The sequence below is a fragment of the Crocuta crocuta genome, unplaced genomic scaffold (genome assembly GCF_008692635.1).
Source record: "Crocuta crocuta isolate KB4526 unplaced genomic scaffold, BGI_CrCroc_1.0 scaffold466, whole genome shotgun sequence".
NCBI lineage: Eukaryota > Metazoa > Chordata > Mammalia > Carnivora > Hyaenidae > Crocuta > Crocuta crocuta.
In genome coordinates this window covers 7,580,254-7,596,421 of record NW_027529672.1, presented here as the reverse complement: position 1 = coordinate 7,596,421, position 16,168 = coordinate 7,580,254, and the positions used below count along the sequence as shown (strand labels likewise).

The 16,168-nt window shown below is 48.2% G+C and overlaps 1 protein-coding gene across 2 annotated transcripts in view; it reads right to left on the bottom strand.

The window, feature by feature from the left end:
- Positions 1–16,128, bottom strand: part of PPP2R2D (protein phosphatase 2 regulatory subunit Bdelta) — a 49,010-nt gene extending 32,882 nt beyond the window's left edge. The window contains exon 1 of one of the 2 annotated variants that reach the window (XM_077762991.1): positions 16,111–16,128. The gene's annotated coding sequence lies outside the window, so the exon portion shown is untranslated. Of the gene's footprint in view, positions 1–9,394; positions 9,413–16,110 lie in introns of those variants that run through there. The other variant, XM_077762992.1, reaches the window with a different exon arrangement.
- Between the last annotated feature and the right edge of the window lie 40 nt (positions 16,129–16,168).

Below are 16,168 nucleotides of genomic sequence, written 5' to 3'. Positions count from 1 at the left end.
TCTGTTCTCCCCTCTGCTTTCTGCCGGTCTGATGACCCCGGCATTAGTTTCTCAAACTGGTCACAGTTCTTACTGCTCCAGGCCCTCCTCCGGCTCTCTGCTCGGCCAGGACGCCCCTCCGGCCCCTCAACCCGGTTTGTATTGATCCGTCCCTCACACCAGGGCCCAGGGACGCACTCTGACTCCTTCTGGAACGCTCACCACGATGGCAGCTTAGTTGCGGGCAGCCAGGACGGGAGCCGTGGGGCGGTGCGCCTGGGGCACGGGGCCCGCATGCAGGACGGATGCGCCAAGATGCAAAAGGAGGAGCTGGGAGCTCACCTGCTGACCCTGGTCCCCCCCATTCGTCAGCCAAACTGCCCTTCCCGCTGCGCACCGGGCAGGTGACCACACCACCGGTCCCTGGGATTGTAGACTCACACTCGCAAGAGGACAGTGACTCACATTTTTGTCATATACGTAAAAGAGGCTGTTAATCTGAGAAATTGGTCCCAAAAGGGGAAGAATCTCTCTCCAGATTTGGGAAATGATCTTTAAATCTAGTCTGTCATATTAGAACAACAGGCTATCATTTCTCTCCTTATATGCCATCTTTTTTTTTCCCTAAAGTAAGCCCCACCTGGGGCTTAAACTCACAACCCTGAGATCAAGAGTCACACGCTCCACCAACAGAGCCAGCCAGGCCCCATCATATGCTATTTTTTATTACTATCTGTTAGGAACACGCACGGCTCTGAGAGTCTTCCTTATACCAAATAAACAGTTCAGTATACTTAAACACATGTGAAAAAGCTCAGAGATATTTCTCACAGAAATCCTGAAATAGGTAAGATTATCAAATAAGTGAGAAGTTTACCAGGTAAATGATAAAACGCGCCAAAGTTTTTTTTTTTTTAAGTTTATTTATTTTGAGAGAAAGAGAGTGAGTGCGCGAGTGCGCATGTATGTGGGGAAGGGCAGAGAGAACCCCAAGTAGGTTCCCCAGGTAGGTCAGCGCTGAGCCTGACACAGGTGACCCCATGAACCCCGAGGTCATGACCTGAGACGAAATCAAGAGTCAGATGCTCAACCGGCTGAGTCACCCAGGTGCCCCACAAGTCAAAGTTTCATCAAACTTTAAATAAGCAAACAGTACTCATCCCCAGTTTGTGATTTTAGAAAAAGTGTAGTAAGTTATTTTTGACCAGTAAGTCATTCAGTGCATATAAATCCAATTTCAAAAAGCTTTTCAGAAATATATTTATTCTCTGACAATAAAAATTTTAAGAGTACACTCAATGATTAAAACAGATTAGAAATGTATGATTTCCTACTCCAAAAAAACCCATATTTAATTCTACCATAAAATGGAATATAATTCTTATGTAGTCAAGAGAATGAGAAGACAAGCCACATACCAGGAGAAAATACTTGCAAAAGCTGCCGCTCATACAGGACTGCTGTCCAAAGTGCAGTAAGAACTCCCAAAACCAGCAACAAGAAAACCCAATTACAAAACGGGCCAAAACCATACACAAATCCTCAGACGGCTGAGAAGCCCACGAAAAGATGCCTCGTATCAGCTCCACGGGCAATGCAAACAAAAACAGGCTACGGCGCACTGCACACCCCGCAGGGGGCGACAGTCCGAGTCACGGGCACACCAGACGTAGGCACAGGTGTGGAGCACCAGGGACTCTGACTCACTGCTGGGCGGAAGCAGAACGACTTACACTTTTATTCAACACGGTGCTGGAAGCCCCAGGCACAGCAGTCAGACGACATAAAGAAATAAGAGGCATCCAAATCGGTAAGAAGAAAGTAAAACTGTCACTATCTGCAGGGGACAGGATAATACTACAGATAGAAAATCCTGAAGAACCCACCAGAACAATTACTACAACTGATAAATGAATTTAGTGAAGTCACAAGCTACAAAAATCAAGGGACAGAATCTGTTGCGGTCCTATACACACTAACAATGAAGCAGCAGAAAGAGAAATTAAGAAAACAATTCTACTTACAATTGCATCAAACACAGCAAGATGCCTAAGAACAAGCCTACTAAGGTGAATGACTATACTGCGAAAACTATAAAAACACTGATGAAAGAAACTGAAGACAGCACAAAAAAATGGAGAGACAGTCCATGCTCATGGGTTGGAAGGCCAAATACTGATAAAATGTCTATACTACCCACCCAATCCACAGATTTAATGCAATTCCTAGCAAAGTGGCAATAGCGTTGTTCAGAGCTAGAGCAGACAGTCCTAAGAGCTGTATGGAACCGCAGAAGACGCTGAACAGCCAAAGCAACCTTGAAAAACAAAACTGGAGGTGTCCCAATCCCAGATTTCAAGTTCAATTACAAAGAGGCAGTAATCAAAACAGTATGGTAATGGCATAAAAAACAGACACACATATCGATACAACAGAACAGAAAACCCAGAAATAAAGCCACAATTATATGGTCAACTAACGTTCCCCAGCGGAAGAATGAACATGCAATGCGACAAGACAGTCTTTTCAACAAGCGGTGCTGGGAAAGCAGGACAGCGACATGCAGAAGAATGAAAGTGGACCACTTTCCTACCCCATACACAAATACACTCAAAACGGATTAAAGGCCTGAATGTGAAAAACTGAAACCATAAAAACCCTAGAAGGCAGCACAGGCACTAACATCTGTGACGTGAAGGGAAAACAAAGCGAAGAAACCCCGCAGGGACTGTATCAAAACAAAAAGTCTCTGCGCACGGCTCCTGGGCGGCTCAGGGCATGGCCTCACAATTCACGAGATTGAGCCCTGTGATGTGAAGAGCCTGGGTGGGATTCTCTCTCTCTGCCCCTGTCACGTGCGTGTGCTCGCTCCCTCTCTCAAAATAAATAAATAAACATAGTAAAGTAAGTTTCTGCACAGCAAACAATCCACAAAACTAAAAGGCAGCCTACCAAATGGGAGAAGATATTTACAAACGATATATCTGATAAAGGGTTAGTATCCAAAATACAGAGAACTTACACAACTCCACACCCAAAAAGAAAACAATCCAATTGAAAAACAGGGAAACGTTAAGGGGGGGGGGACTGGGTGGCCATTAAGTGTCCCCTCTTGGTTCAGCTCAGGCCATGGTCTCACAATTCCTGGACCGAGCCCTGCATGGAGCTTGTTTGGGATTCTCGGTCAACCTCTCTCTTTGCCCCTCCTCTGCTTGCTCTCTCTCAAAATAAATAAACTTAAAAATTGTTTTAAAAAAGAGAACTATCCTACAATCCAGCAATCACATTACTGGGTATTTACACCCAAAGTGAAAAATGCAAAAAAAACAAAAACAACCAAAAAAACTGACAACCCTCCCCCAAAACCCTCAAACCAAAGCAAAAAACCCCACACTAATTCAAAGGTATATATGCACCCCTACATTTATTACAGCATTATTTATAATAGCCAAGTTACAGAAACAGCCCAAGTGTCTACCAACAGATGAACGGGCAGGGTGGACAGTGTGGATTATGTACAGGGAATATTACTCAGCCACGAACAAGAATGACCTCTTGCCATCTACCCATAAATAGAATGGGTAATGCTAGGTGAAGTCAGTTGGCCAGAAAGACAAATTCCATATAATCTCACTCATACAGAGTTTAAGAAACAACCAGAAATAGAGGCAAACCAAGAAACATATTCTTAACTACAGAAAACTCATGATTACCAGAGGGGAGGTGGTGGGGGGAGGGGTGGGTCAAATAGGTGATGGGGACTGGAGACAAATCAACACGACAGAACATGGGAATCTAACACAGACTTCAATTAAGAAAAAAATTCGGAGGGCGCCTGGGAGGCTCAGTTGGTTAAACGTCCAACTTTGGCTCAGGTCATGATCTTACAGTTCGTGGGTTCAAGCCCCACATCGGGCTCTGTCCTGGCAGCTCAGAGCCTGGAGCCTGGTTCCAATTCTGTGTCTCCCTCTCTCTCTGCCCCTCCCCTGCTCACGCTGTCTCTCTCTCTCTCTCTCTGAAGTAAAAACATTAAAAAATTTTCTAGACCTCAAAAAACAAGACAAGTCCAAATCCACATTAGCCCGAATGTTCTGTATTTTTCTGTCTGGCCAAATGAAATAAAAGGGCGCGACCCCCGAGCTACTCCTCGAGGCGGTGGCGTGAAGCCCCTCCGGCGACCCTCACGGCCAGCACCCCAAAGGTGACCGTGCGTGGATTTCTAAAGCAACAATTTGTAGGGCTGCCATTTTACCCACGGACTCACTGTGCCTGGCAGTTCTTTAAAGAGCACACAGAATACAGAGTCCCACTGTCCCTCGGTGAGCAGGACGTACATAGAACGGGTAAGGGAACGTTCTCATTCTTTCCAATTTCCAGTCAATGATTACATTCCTGAACTTAACCGGGGCTCGCTGGCGAAGCAGAGGAGTTTCTGGTGAGGAACTACGACTCCTATCAAGACTATCTGACTTTTCCGAAGACTCCAAGGGCCAGACATGTCCTTTTTGGTACCATAAAGTCAAGACCAAAAAATGTGACCTTTAAACACTCCATGAGATCATTAAGGTGCGAGAGGCGGAGAGACAGCAGCAGCCGCTGGGGTGAAGCGGAGAGAAGCTGTAGGAGACGAGCCGTGCCTCCCCTTTGGCACGCGTGCAGAAGAGGGGACCGTCTAGACGCCGTTTTGTGGCAGAAGCTGCCCCGGGTGAGGGCAGGAGACTAGACACTCAGTTCAGCTCTAACGGGGGCACCCGGGCCCAGCTTCAAGATTCCACAAGAAGCTGGACCAGACCAGGCAGGCCCCCGGTGGCAGGTGCCACGACCGGCCCCCTGACCAAACACAGAGGGAAAAGCACGAACTACTTCCAAGAAACCCCNCCGCCGTGTGCTGCCAACTGTCACATCTGGGGAGAGTGCGTCCCTTTTCCTGACTTTCCCGCTGGTGTTGTCTGCTCAGTCTGTCCTTGAATTCCTTCCTTCTCGGGACAAAATCTAGACCCTTTGGCAACTCCTCTGGGCTGGGCTGGGCCGGGGCCTCCCCGGTTCCGACTGGACCGAGGGTTACAAAAAAGGACTTCAACTGGAACTGTACTGTTTACCTCTTAAAAAATCTGAAACAAATAAGATCAAGTATTGAGAACATGAGTATTACTAACATATCATGTTAATAATATATATTTAGGTTATTCTCATTTAAAAGCCACTTAAGAGTTTACCAAAATGTGAGGTGGCAAACAGTTTGAAGATTTAAAATAGTTCTCCTGTACGAAAAGTGTGTCAAAAAAGTCATGACGTCACGACACGTCACTAGAACATGCAGGCACACGCTTACCCCACAGAAACAAAGCCAGACGTAGCCCCCCCGCCCCGACGAGTTAGGAGGTCAGGTGTGCTTACAAATGCACCGCCACACACGAGGCACTGAAGCCACCCTTTCAGCGCTTACTCGCTGGGTTACTGTTTTGCTCTGTTTTAAATCTAATTAATGAAACTAGTGCTTTTTAATGGGTTTGCTTTTATGGTTGTTTTGTCACTGGAGACACCGGGAGAAGATGAAAAGTGAACACCGGCGTGCAGGGAGTTTCCAAGCGTAGCCCGAGGCAGCCGCGGCGGCAGCTTCACAGGCGGCAGCTAGGGGACCGCTGTGCCGCCTCCGTGGAGAGCTAGCGCTTCCCTGTTCTCAACGGCCCAAAACACAAGGGGTCCCTGGTGTGAAATGTGACCCTGCAGAAGCATCCAGCACAAAAGCAGACGTCCTTCTTCAGCGCAGGCCTGAAGCCTCGCTCTCCGCAGGCAACTGCTCTGATCCGCAGGGGGAGGGTCCACCCCCCGGTTCCCCAGGGGGGCGCTGCTCTGCAAGCGGCTGTGTCACAGACCCCTCCAACCCACCACAAAGGGGCACCATGATGCTTTTAATCCCTTCACTACGTTGGGGCATTTCCGTTTTCCCGGATGTCTGACCACCGCGATGCCCAATTCTAGAAGCGCGCGGTCCCGCAGTGGCGGCGCGCTCCCGCAGGCAGAGCCAGGGGGTCACAACCTGGCTTTAAGCGTAACAGGTGTATATGCCAAACTGCCCTCCAAACTATGTGCAGGGATAATCTTTCCAGAAATGTAAAGCGAAAGTAAAACCTCATCACTACTTTAACTCTTTTCCTTACCCCTTTTATTTTTTAAATGTTTACTTTGAGTGAGAGCACGGGGAGAGGGGCAGAGAGAGAGAGAATCTCAAGCAGACTCCAGACCCAGCGTGAGCTGAGCCCAGCACAAGCCTGCCGCTGGGCTTGATCCTGCGAACCGTGAGATCATGACCTGAGCAGAAACCAAAAGCTGGATGCTCATCTGACTGAGCCCCCCAGGCGACCCTAGCTGTTTTCTGATCGACAAAGATGTAGACGGAATAGGCTAAACCCTGCCCTGTGCTCTGAGCAAGTCCAAAATCCTCACCAGGGTCTCTGTTTTCGTGGTTGTCCCTGCCACTGGGCTCTGAACTCCAGCTTCCATTTGAGTTAATTAATGAAATTCCTGTCCCACTTACCATTCCCCTCCTAAACCATCACTGACCCACACAGGGATCTGATTTTTCTTAATTTCCAATAGCAACAACAGCCAAAAAATTCCCCTTGTAAAAGACACGTTTAGCGTCCTTAAATGAACTCTGCGTAGTTATGTATACAAACTGGGGCGGGGGGAGGCAGGGGGGGAAGAATGAAAACTCAAGGTTTGGCACGTCTGGGTCACTCAGATGCTTTGGTTAAGCATCCAGTTCTTAATTTCGGCTCATGTCATCTCACGACTCATGGGTCCGAGCCCTGTGTCTGGCTCCGTGCTGACAGTGTGGAGCCTACTTGGGATGCTCTCTCTCCCCACTCTCTCTCCCCTTCCCCTGCTTGCACTTTCTCTCTCTCAAAATGGATAAACAAAATTTTAATAAGTTTTTTTTTAAATGTTTTATTTATTTCTAGGAGAGAGAGAGAGAGACAGCGTGAGCAGGGGAGGGTCAGAGAGAGAGGGAGTCACAGACTGAAACAGGCTCCAGGCTCTGAGCTGGCAGTCAGCACAGAGCCCAACGCAGGGCTCGAACCCACGAACCGCGAGATCATGACCTAAGCGAAAGTCGGACGCTTAACCGACTAAGCCACCCAGGCGCCCCTGGATAAACAAAATTTTAAAAATTAAAAAAAAAATGTTTACAATAAAAAATATTTAGAGATTAATATTCATAGGGTATAAAGAGCTTTTAGAAATTGATTTTCTAAGAGCTCAGTAGAAACATGGACAAATGATGTGATCTAACGATTCAGAGGAGAAACAAAAATCATCAGTAAAAAAATCTCAATTGCATGGGTTGTGTGGGTGGCTTAGTCTGTTGAGTGTCTGGCTTTGCTCAGGTCATGACCTCACAGTTCATGAGTGCGAGGCTCCCATCAGGCTCACTGCTGTGGGCGCAGAGACCCCTCTGAGTCTTCCGTCCCCACCTTCCACCCCTTCCCCCGCCCCTGCTAGTGCTCTCAAAAATAAAACATTAAAAAAAAAAATCTCAATTGCATAACTGGCAAGGAAATGGAAATTAGATGTGCCATTAAAATAGCTAACATTAGGGACGTCTAGGTGGCTCAGTTGGTTGAGTATCTGACTGCGGCTCAGGTCAGATGTCACCTTCCTGAGGTTGAGTCGAGCTCTGGGCCCACACTGGGCCGGGCTCGCACTGGGCTTGGAGCCTGCCTGAGATTCTTTCTCCGTCTCCCTCAATCCTGCTCACGTATGCATGCGCATGCTCTCTAAAAAAAAAATTTTTTTTTAATTGCTAACATTAAAAAGACTGATGCTCTCAGCATGAGAGGAGGGAAGAAGTTTCGGGGAAGGCGTAAGATGGCATCTTCTATTGAAGAGTAATTTGGCAGCATCAAAATGGAGGCAAGAAGCCTCCGCCAGTGTGTCCGTTCCTAGGAATCCAGCCGCGGAAGCGGCTGCCCAGGCAGATGTGCTGCTGTGTCTTCAGTAACGGCAAACACTGAACCCACCAACGAGACGAGTTCAATGAATGAGATGCTCTGTGTGATGAAATGGTGCGCAGTCAGCAAAAGGCACCAAACAGAGCTATACACCGAGGCAGCATGGTTAAAAATACTGAAGTGTGGGCTCAGGACTCAGAACACCTGGACTGGAATCCTGACTCTAGCACCCACCAGCTCTGGGACCTTGGGCTAAGTGAGTTAATGTCCCTGAGAGTCAATTTTCTCATCTATAAAACAAAGGCAACAGTAGCACTTCTATCTCAAGGGGCAGCTGCAAGAGTCAAATACACATATACATATACACAGCTCAGCAGAAAGCTGGGTCCGTGTAAGACTTTAAACTGCACACTAGTGATGCCAAAAAAGTTGCAAAACAGTATTTATGACAGGATTCACATCTTGTAAAAAAATAAACAAAACCCTGCCTATACACAAACTAAGTTTTAAAGTTGAAAATAAATAAATGCATTGGAAATGGCCGAGAAGCACACACCGTTAAGAGTAGTTACCTCGAGGGGCGCCTGGGGGCTCAGTCGGTTAAGCGTCTGACTTCGGCTCAGGTCAGGATCTCACTGTTCATGGGTTCGAGCCCCGCATCGGGCTCTGTACTGACAGCTCAGAGCCTGGAGCCTGTTTCAGACTCTGTATCTCCCTCTCTCTCTGCCCCTCCCCTGCTCACTCGCTCGCGCGCTCTCTCAGAAACAAACACATTTTTTAAAAAGTTAAAAAAAAAAAAAAAGAGTAGTTGCCACGGGGAGGATCCCTGGGCAGCAGTGCAGAGGGGACGTTTTGCTTTTACTCTTCACACATCGTATAATCTGATTTTCTTTAAATAACGAATGCTCTCCTTTTGCATTTTGAGACAAAAACAGTAAGATCCAGTGAAGATGAGAGAGGACAGTTAATCTCGAAACCTGCCCCGTCACCCCTTCCTGCTAGCACCTTACTTTAAAGCCACAGTTCTCGAAGCGTGGTCTGTGGATCTGAGCGGTCCCCGAGGACAAGACTATTTTCCTAACAGCGAGCTGACATCCGCGTGGATGAACCAGAGCAACGGAGATGAGAACCGTGGGTGGCTCGGCAGGCGTCCTGGCTGCGGCCTCCCGCTGTCCGGAGCCACCGCTCAGCTCCCGCACCCCCGCGGGGGGCGAGCCAGCCAGCTCCACTTGGGACTGTCCTTGATGACCAAACCAACCAATGTTACTCAATCCCAACCCGTTGGCAGGAGCCGTTTCACTATCCTCTGTGGTGAGGTGGGCCCTACACACGAACCACGTCCGTCGCATCTCCAAGCAGTGGCTGTCTCAAGGAGAAGCACATGCATGGTTGTGTGGGTTGCAGGCCGACCGAGCCACGTATGGCATGGAATGCCGTTTTTATATGAAATAACAACTCACCAACTATGGTTTTTCAGGCTTTGGTATCTGGCAGCAAAGTTTCCTGAAAATGAACAAAGGGAGCCTCTCATTTCACAGAGAACAACCGACAGTATTTGCTGACAATGTTAATATTCACACTTTTTTTTTTTTAATTTTTTTTTTTTAATGTTTTTTTTTAATTTATTTCCAGGAGAGAGAGACAGTGTGAGCAGGGGAGGGTCAGAGAGAGAGGGAGTCACAGACTGAAACAGGCTCCAGGCTCTGAGCTGGCAGTCAGCACAGAGCCCGACGCGGGGCCCGAACCCACGAACCGCGAGATCATGACCTAAGCGAAAGTCGGACGCTTAACCGACTAAGCCACCCAGGCGCCCCAATATTCACACTTTTAAGAGGATATTCGAATTTTGGAAAACATATCTATTACTATGACTTTGACAGCTTCCCACTTCGAGACTTTTCTAAGGAGATCAGTTGTGACATTAACAAATGTGATTTTCTTTGATCTTTTATAACGAAATGCATCAACATTTTGAAGGTCTGGAAAACCCAGCATATCAGTATTTGGTACCCCTGGTCCAAATGACCAAGGCATGATGTTACTAAACCACAGGAGTAAGAGAGTCATTCAAAGTACAAGGTAGAAGTGATGCATTTTATTTATTTTTTAATTTTTTAAAAAAATGTTTTATTTCTGAGAGAGACAGAGACATAGCGTGAGCAGGGGAGGAGCAGAGACAGAGGAAGACACAGAATCTGAAGCAGCTCCAGGCTCCGAGCTGGCAGCACAGAGCCCGACATGGGGCTTGAACCCACAAACTGTGAGATCACGACCTGAGCCGCAGTCGGACGCTTAACCGACTGAGACCCCAGTTCAATGATACAGTTTCAGGTTCCAAAGCACAACTGAACTTGAAGAACCCATCTCATGTCCAGTTTTACCACTGTATTAAAAAATATCCAGAATTTTATGGAAAGGCTATTAAGTCATTCCTTCCTCTTCTAATTACATGTAAGCGTGAGGCCACATTTTCTTCACATATTTCAATGAAACAGTCTCCACACACTGAACACAGACGCAGGGAATCCGAAAACCCAGCTGTCTTGCTTTAACCCCTACGCTCACACCAAGTATAAAACACGGCCAGTCTTCTCACCAAAGCTTTTGTTTAAGGAAGTTGTTTTTCATTAAAAACGGTATGCTCACAGGTAACAGACTCATTATCATTTTAAAGTGGAATAGGAAGTATTTTAAGTTCTTCTGGTTTNGCGGAAGCCCGTCTCCAGCCTCCGCTGCCGCAGAGCCGCGCTCCGACCGCACCGCCAGCCTCTCCCGGGCCCGGCCGACCGTCCCGACGAAAGTCTAGCTGAGAGTCTTCAAGGCGCGCGACCACGCTCCCTTCAAAATACAATTCCGAGTCCTCAGCAGGCGCTCGGTGCTCGGTGCCCGGGGGTGCGGCTGCCGCTGGCACCCCGTGGCCCCGCCGCGGCCCCCCAGCCCGGCCACGCCCCCGCCAGGCCCTCGGGCTCCGCAGAAGGCACCACACTCTCTCCGGTCCCTCACCCCTCCTCCCCGCCGCGCTTCCTCCCGCTCGCTCCGCACCCAAGTGCCCCTGGGCACCGGGGGCAGCGCCCCATGCCCGCCCTGCTCTCAGGACCGTGCGCCGACCTGCCTGTCCCAACAGGGGCCTTCTCCAGGCAGGAGCCGGGGTCTCCACCCGGCACCCGGCGGCAGCCCCTCCAGGGCACCGGTCAGATGAACTGGGCCCAGGCTGGCCCTGCAACACCCTTCCTTCCCTGGTCACACGGGCGCCCTGGGGCAACACGGAGTAACTTACTCCCCTTTGCAGGAGTGTCTCTAAGAGAAGTTCCCACAGTTATTAGTTACCATGTGCTTGTTTGAGGGAGCTTTCCCTGCATTTATCTGGAATCTTCCTAACAACTGTAATGGCCACAGGGAACACCACCTCCGTTTTACAGATGAAAAGCCCGAAGGTAATCTGTCAAGTTAACACAAAGCTGGTGTGAGCACAGACAAGGGATCTGCACCGATGCCCTCCATACCTGAGGAACTAGGTGAAGACACAAGCCTAACACGTGATAAAACTAGAGAACAAGAAGACACTGCTAACATAGCTAAGTAAAAGGAAAGGTCACATCTAAGACAGAGTACCAGGTGTTAGCGTGGCTGAGCAGGTGGGCGCCTGGGGGGCTCAGTCAGTTAAGCATCTGACTCTTGATTTCAGCTCAGGTTATGTTCTCACAGATCGTGAGTTCGAGCCCCATGTCTGGCTTTGCACTGACAGTGCCAGAGACTCCTGGGGATTCTCTCTCTGCCCCTCCCCTGCTCATGCGCGCGCTCTCGCTCTCTCTCTCTCTCTAAATAAAAAATAAATTCTAAGACAAAACAAAACAAAACAACCCACAGTGGCTGAGCAGTGATTCATAAAGAAAGTGGAATGTGGTAAGGATCGGTAGGGTCGGAAGGTAGACAGGAAACAAAGTTGGGCAAGAAACCTCAACAAGGGTCACCGAGTATGAGCAAGAAATACGAGCAGAGGGGCGCCTGGGTGGCTCAGTCGGTTAAGCATCTGACTTTGGCTCAGGTCATGATCTCGCAGTTCAGGAGTTCGAGCCCCGGGTCAGGCTCTCTGGTGTCAGCACAGAGCCTGCTTCAGATCCTGTGTCACCCTCTCTCTGTCCCTCCCCCGCTTGCGCTGTCTTTCTCAAAATAAATAAACTAAAAAAAAAAAAGTACAAGCAGGAAAGGAACACTGAATAACAATGGAAAAACCAAGATCAGGCCCAACTGAAGGTAACTGGGGGGAGTGAAGAGATTGGAGGGAGGTCCGGAAAAAATAAGAAACTATTATTTTATATCTAAATATAGCTACAACCCACCCAACACCTTAAAATACGTGAGAATTAATCAACAGTCGTACCTAACATTCCAACAACACTTTACAGGTAAAAGCACTGCACACTGTTTGATCTTGACAAAACTCACGTCATTTCTAGACTAGGGAGCTGAGGTTCAGTACCCTCACACCTGATAAACAGCAGACGTGAACTAAACCCAGAACTCATCAAAACAAGACTTTTAAAACCAAGGGGAAAAAAATCGAGGCATGTGATTTAACATTACCATAAATCTTATATACGTACATCTAATTATATAACTAAGATCAGTCCAACTTCTTGAACATGCAGCCTGGTTTAAGAGTGTTACAATGCAGCTGTGCTCATAAGTATGTTAAATGCCTTAATTTTAAGAAAACTACACATAACTGATTTCCTAACAGCAGAATCTCCCCCATGAAGCTCTCTCCTAAATTAAATAGCAAGAATGTTACTAGATAGTTCTCGTTTGATGGCTTTCCCCCAGAAGATGCTTTCCTGAAGCCCCCTTTCAATGACATAGATATAAATATTAAATAAATGGGAATTCTACAATGGAATGTAGCTAGACAATGTACCAGATTGGGAATAATTCAAATAACTAGACACCATTTCCATCACAACTTAAAGAAAATCAGTGACAAATACTTAAAGCTCATTTTCTACACACAGAAAAAAACCCACAATACTCTAAAAATAAGTATTTTTGCATTCACAAATACCGGATTTCATTGATTCTAGGGAGCAGTTTCCCACGTTAATATCTTTGAAATCAGATGTATCTAACATTCAATGATACAAACTAACTTCCTGATACTGATGTCCAAGTGCCCTTAATTTTTGTTTACCTTCCCCAACTGAAACATTTCTGTTTCTCCCATAATATATCTACATAAACCCCATCAGAAAGGCCCTACCACATTACCCAAATACACATAGGATTTCCGTAACTCTTCCGACTTAAGTTTCAGTTACAGATAAGCCTTTAGTATTTATTTCTTTAGAAAAAGATTAATATGATCACAGATTAAGAAACAGATTAAGGGGTGCATGGGTGGCTCAGTCAGTTAAGGGTCCGACTTCAGCTCAGGTGATGATCTCGTGGTTCATGGGTTCGAGCCCCACATTGGGCTCTGTGTTGACGGCTAGCTAGAGCCTGGAGCATATTTCAGATTCTATGTCTCCCTCTCTTTCTGACCCACCTCTGCTCATGCTGTCTCTCTCTCATTCTCTCTCAGNGAACCTGCCTCAGATTCTGTGTCTCCCTCTCTCTCTGCCCCTCCCCCACTCACGGTCTCTCAAAAAACAAATGTTACAAAAGAAAAGTCAAGACGTAAAATCGCCAGTGATGAAAAGAACCATGGCCATCAAGTGACACATAAAACCAGGGAACAGTTCACCACAGAGCCCTCCTCCCGCACTCCCCACTTTCCCTGGAAAGGCAACGAGCACAGGTAGCAAGACCCACTGCCGGCCTGGAGGAGGGAGCGCCAGTCCTGCTGCGGTAGTCTGCAGGCAAGACCGCTGGAGCCACCTATCATCTTACCGTCTGAGGGACATCTATTTGCTAGTGGCCATTTTTTAACCCAGGTTATTAAGCTTCCAACATTTAAAAAAATTTTTTTGTTTGTTCTATTTATTTTTGATACAGAGCACAAGTGGGGGAGGGTCAGAGAGAGAGGGAGCCACTGAATCCGAAGCAGCTCCAGGCTCTGAGCCGTCAGCACAGAGCGCGACGTGGGGCTTGGACCCACGAACTATGAGATCATGACCTGAGCCGAAGTCAGAGGCTTAACCGACTGAGCCCCCAGGCGCCCCTAAGCTTCCAACATCTAAAGGCATCTCATTTTCATTTGCTTTCAGAAGCAACTCCCTAGTTCCTGCCGTGAATCGCAGTCTCTAGATCCCCAGGCTGGCAGCCACACCCCGCAGTGAGGGCCGCGTCAGCACCGGCCACTGACGGCCACCGAGGCAGGCCGGCACGCACGGTCACGGTGGCTGCTGTTCAAGTTACCTGCACCTCCTTCCCCCAACCCCGTGCCGTGGCTTCTGCGCCTGACATTGGGAAGCACAACAGTTCCCCCCGCCCAGGGTCGTGTGGAGACTGGACTTTCACACCCAGGTAACTTGGGGCAATCTCCGGAACAGAAGGAGCACTCGGTACCCGTCAGCTATTGTCACTCCAGACTGGGTCCTCTACAGCTGTGTGTGGGGACGGCCAGCCTTCGAGCGTGACGAGACAGACCCACCAACGATTATACTACCGCGTGACATCTGCAAGAGGCATTCGTCCCGTGAAGTCGTGCAAAGAGGGGCCGCAGGGCCTATGGACTGGGCCATGGTGACCACACCCCTCACGTGCAAATGTGCACACAGACCTGACGGCCTCCACGCCGCGGCCACTGCCTGGAGCGCCAGGATGTGGAGGCACAAGCTTATGATCCGCGTCTCTTCTCACTTCCTCTTGGAAGCCACCCCCCGGTTTCCGCCTTTGACTCTTGCTCATCTGGGCACAAAAGTTCACCTACTCCACCTACAGGGGTGAGGACTTCGAGCAAGCAGTCAGCCTGCTGCCGGGGAAGGGACTGTCACTCCCGCATCCTGTCACCAGCAGGGAAATTACCAATTTCCTTGGGAGCCCAGCTCTACTCCCACTCGCAGGAGCTGAGGTCCCCGACAGCGCTGAGCTGGCCCGGCCCGTGCGTCTGCAAAACCCTATGCTTTGAAAAGGAAATAAGCCACTGAATTTTACACGGCACAGTGCTCTCTTCAGAGGTTATGACTCAAGTCCCCCGAACCTGGCTGGCTTGGTAGGCGGAGCACGCAACTCTTGATCTCACAGCTTTGAGTCCAAGCCCTTCACGGAGTGTAAAGATCACTTAAAAATCATCTTAAAAAAAACAAGTGCGAAATGGAAAGCAGAAGTCTCTCCCCTCTGTACTCAACGCAGGTGAGGCCCCAGCCTCCACCTCAGTCATGGCAGCGGGAGGCAGAGACGACCACGTGCAGCGTCGCCGTGGCACTCTTCCCAGTAGAGCTGGGACCAGGACAGGCCCAGCACGCGCCACAAATCTGAAGGAATCCCGGTTACTGCCCTGGCGTTCCAGCACCCACGTATCCGCGCAGTGGCCTCTGCAGACCACCGCCCTTAATGACCACGGCCGCTTCTTAGCGTTTCTCCATCCTGGCTGAGTTTGGGCACAACCGCCAGCTGCTAACAATTACGCTTCCTCTACCGACTTCCACGGAAGCAATACGATTCAACAGTCACGGCCACAACTCTGCGGCAAAGAGTGTGTGTTCGCCCTGACTGACTACTGGGCCAACGCGTATGAAAAATCACAGGAAAAAGCTCTGAACACCTACAACGACCAAAAAATACCCGAGCGATTACGGCAAAGAAATCTTATCAAAGAAACATAACTTGACGCGCAAAACTTTTAGATATGCTCACAATTTCACTAGAACTAAAACTGCAAAAAAGTCCCAGTTTAATTCAGCAAACAAAATTATTTCTATGAAGACTTAAGAATACCATTTTCAAAGTGTAACGTCACACTTAAAATACACCATCTTAGTCAGAATTAAAAGTTAATTCATTCCATTTGTCAAAACTTCAGAAAAGGAAAATCAGAAATTAAGACAGGCATCAGCCTCCCACCCTCACAAACACACAAGTTCTGCTTTACTCCTGACCACTCCTGATAAAAACTCGGAGTGAGCCGGACTGTCACCCACTTGGCACAAGTAAAAATATATCTTAAAAGAATATAAAAGGAACAATCGGTAAATTATTTAAGTCCTATAAAGTCTACCGTCAAACCTCAAATCGTACACACCTTCGCCAATTCCTCAGAGTGCAGTTTTACTGAATAGTCCGGGTGTCACACCGCTGGG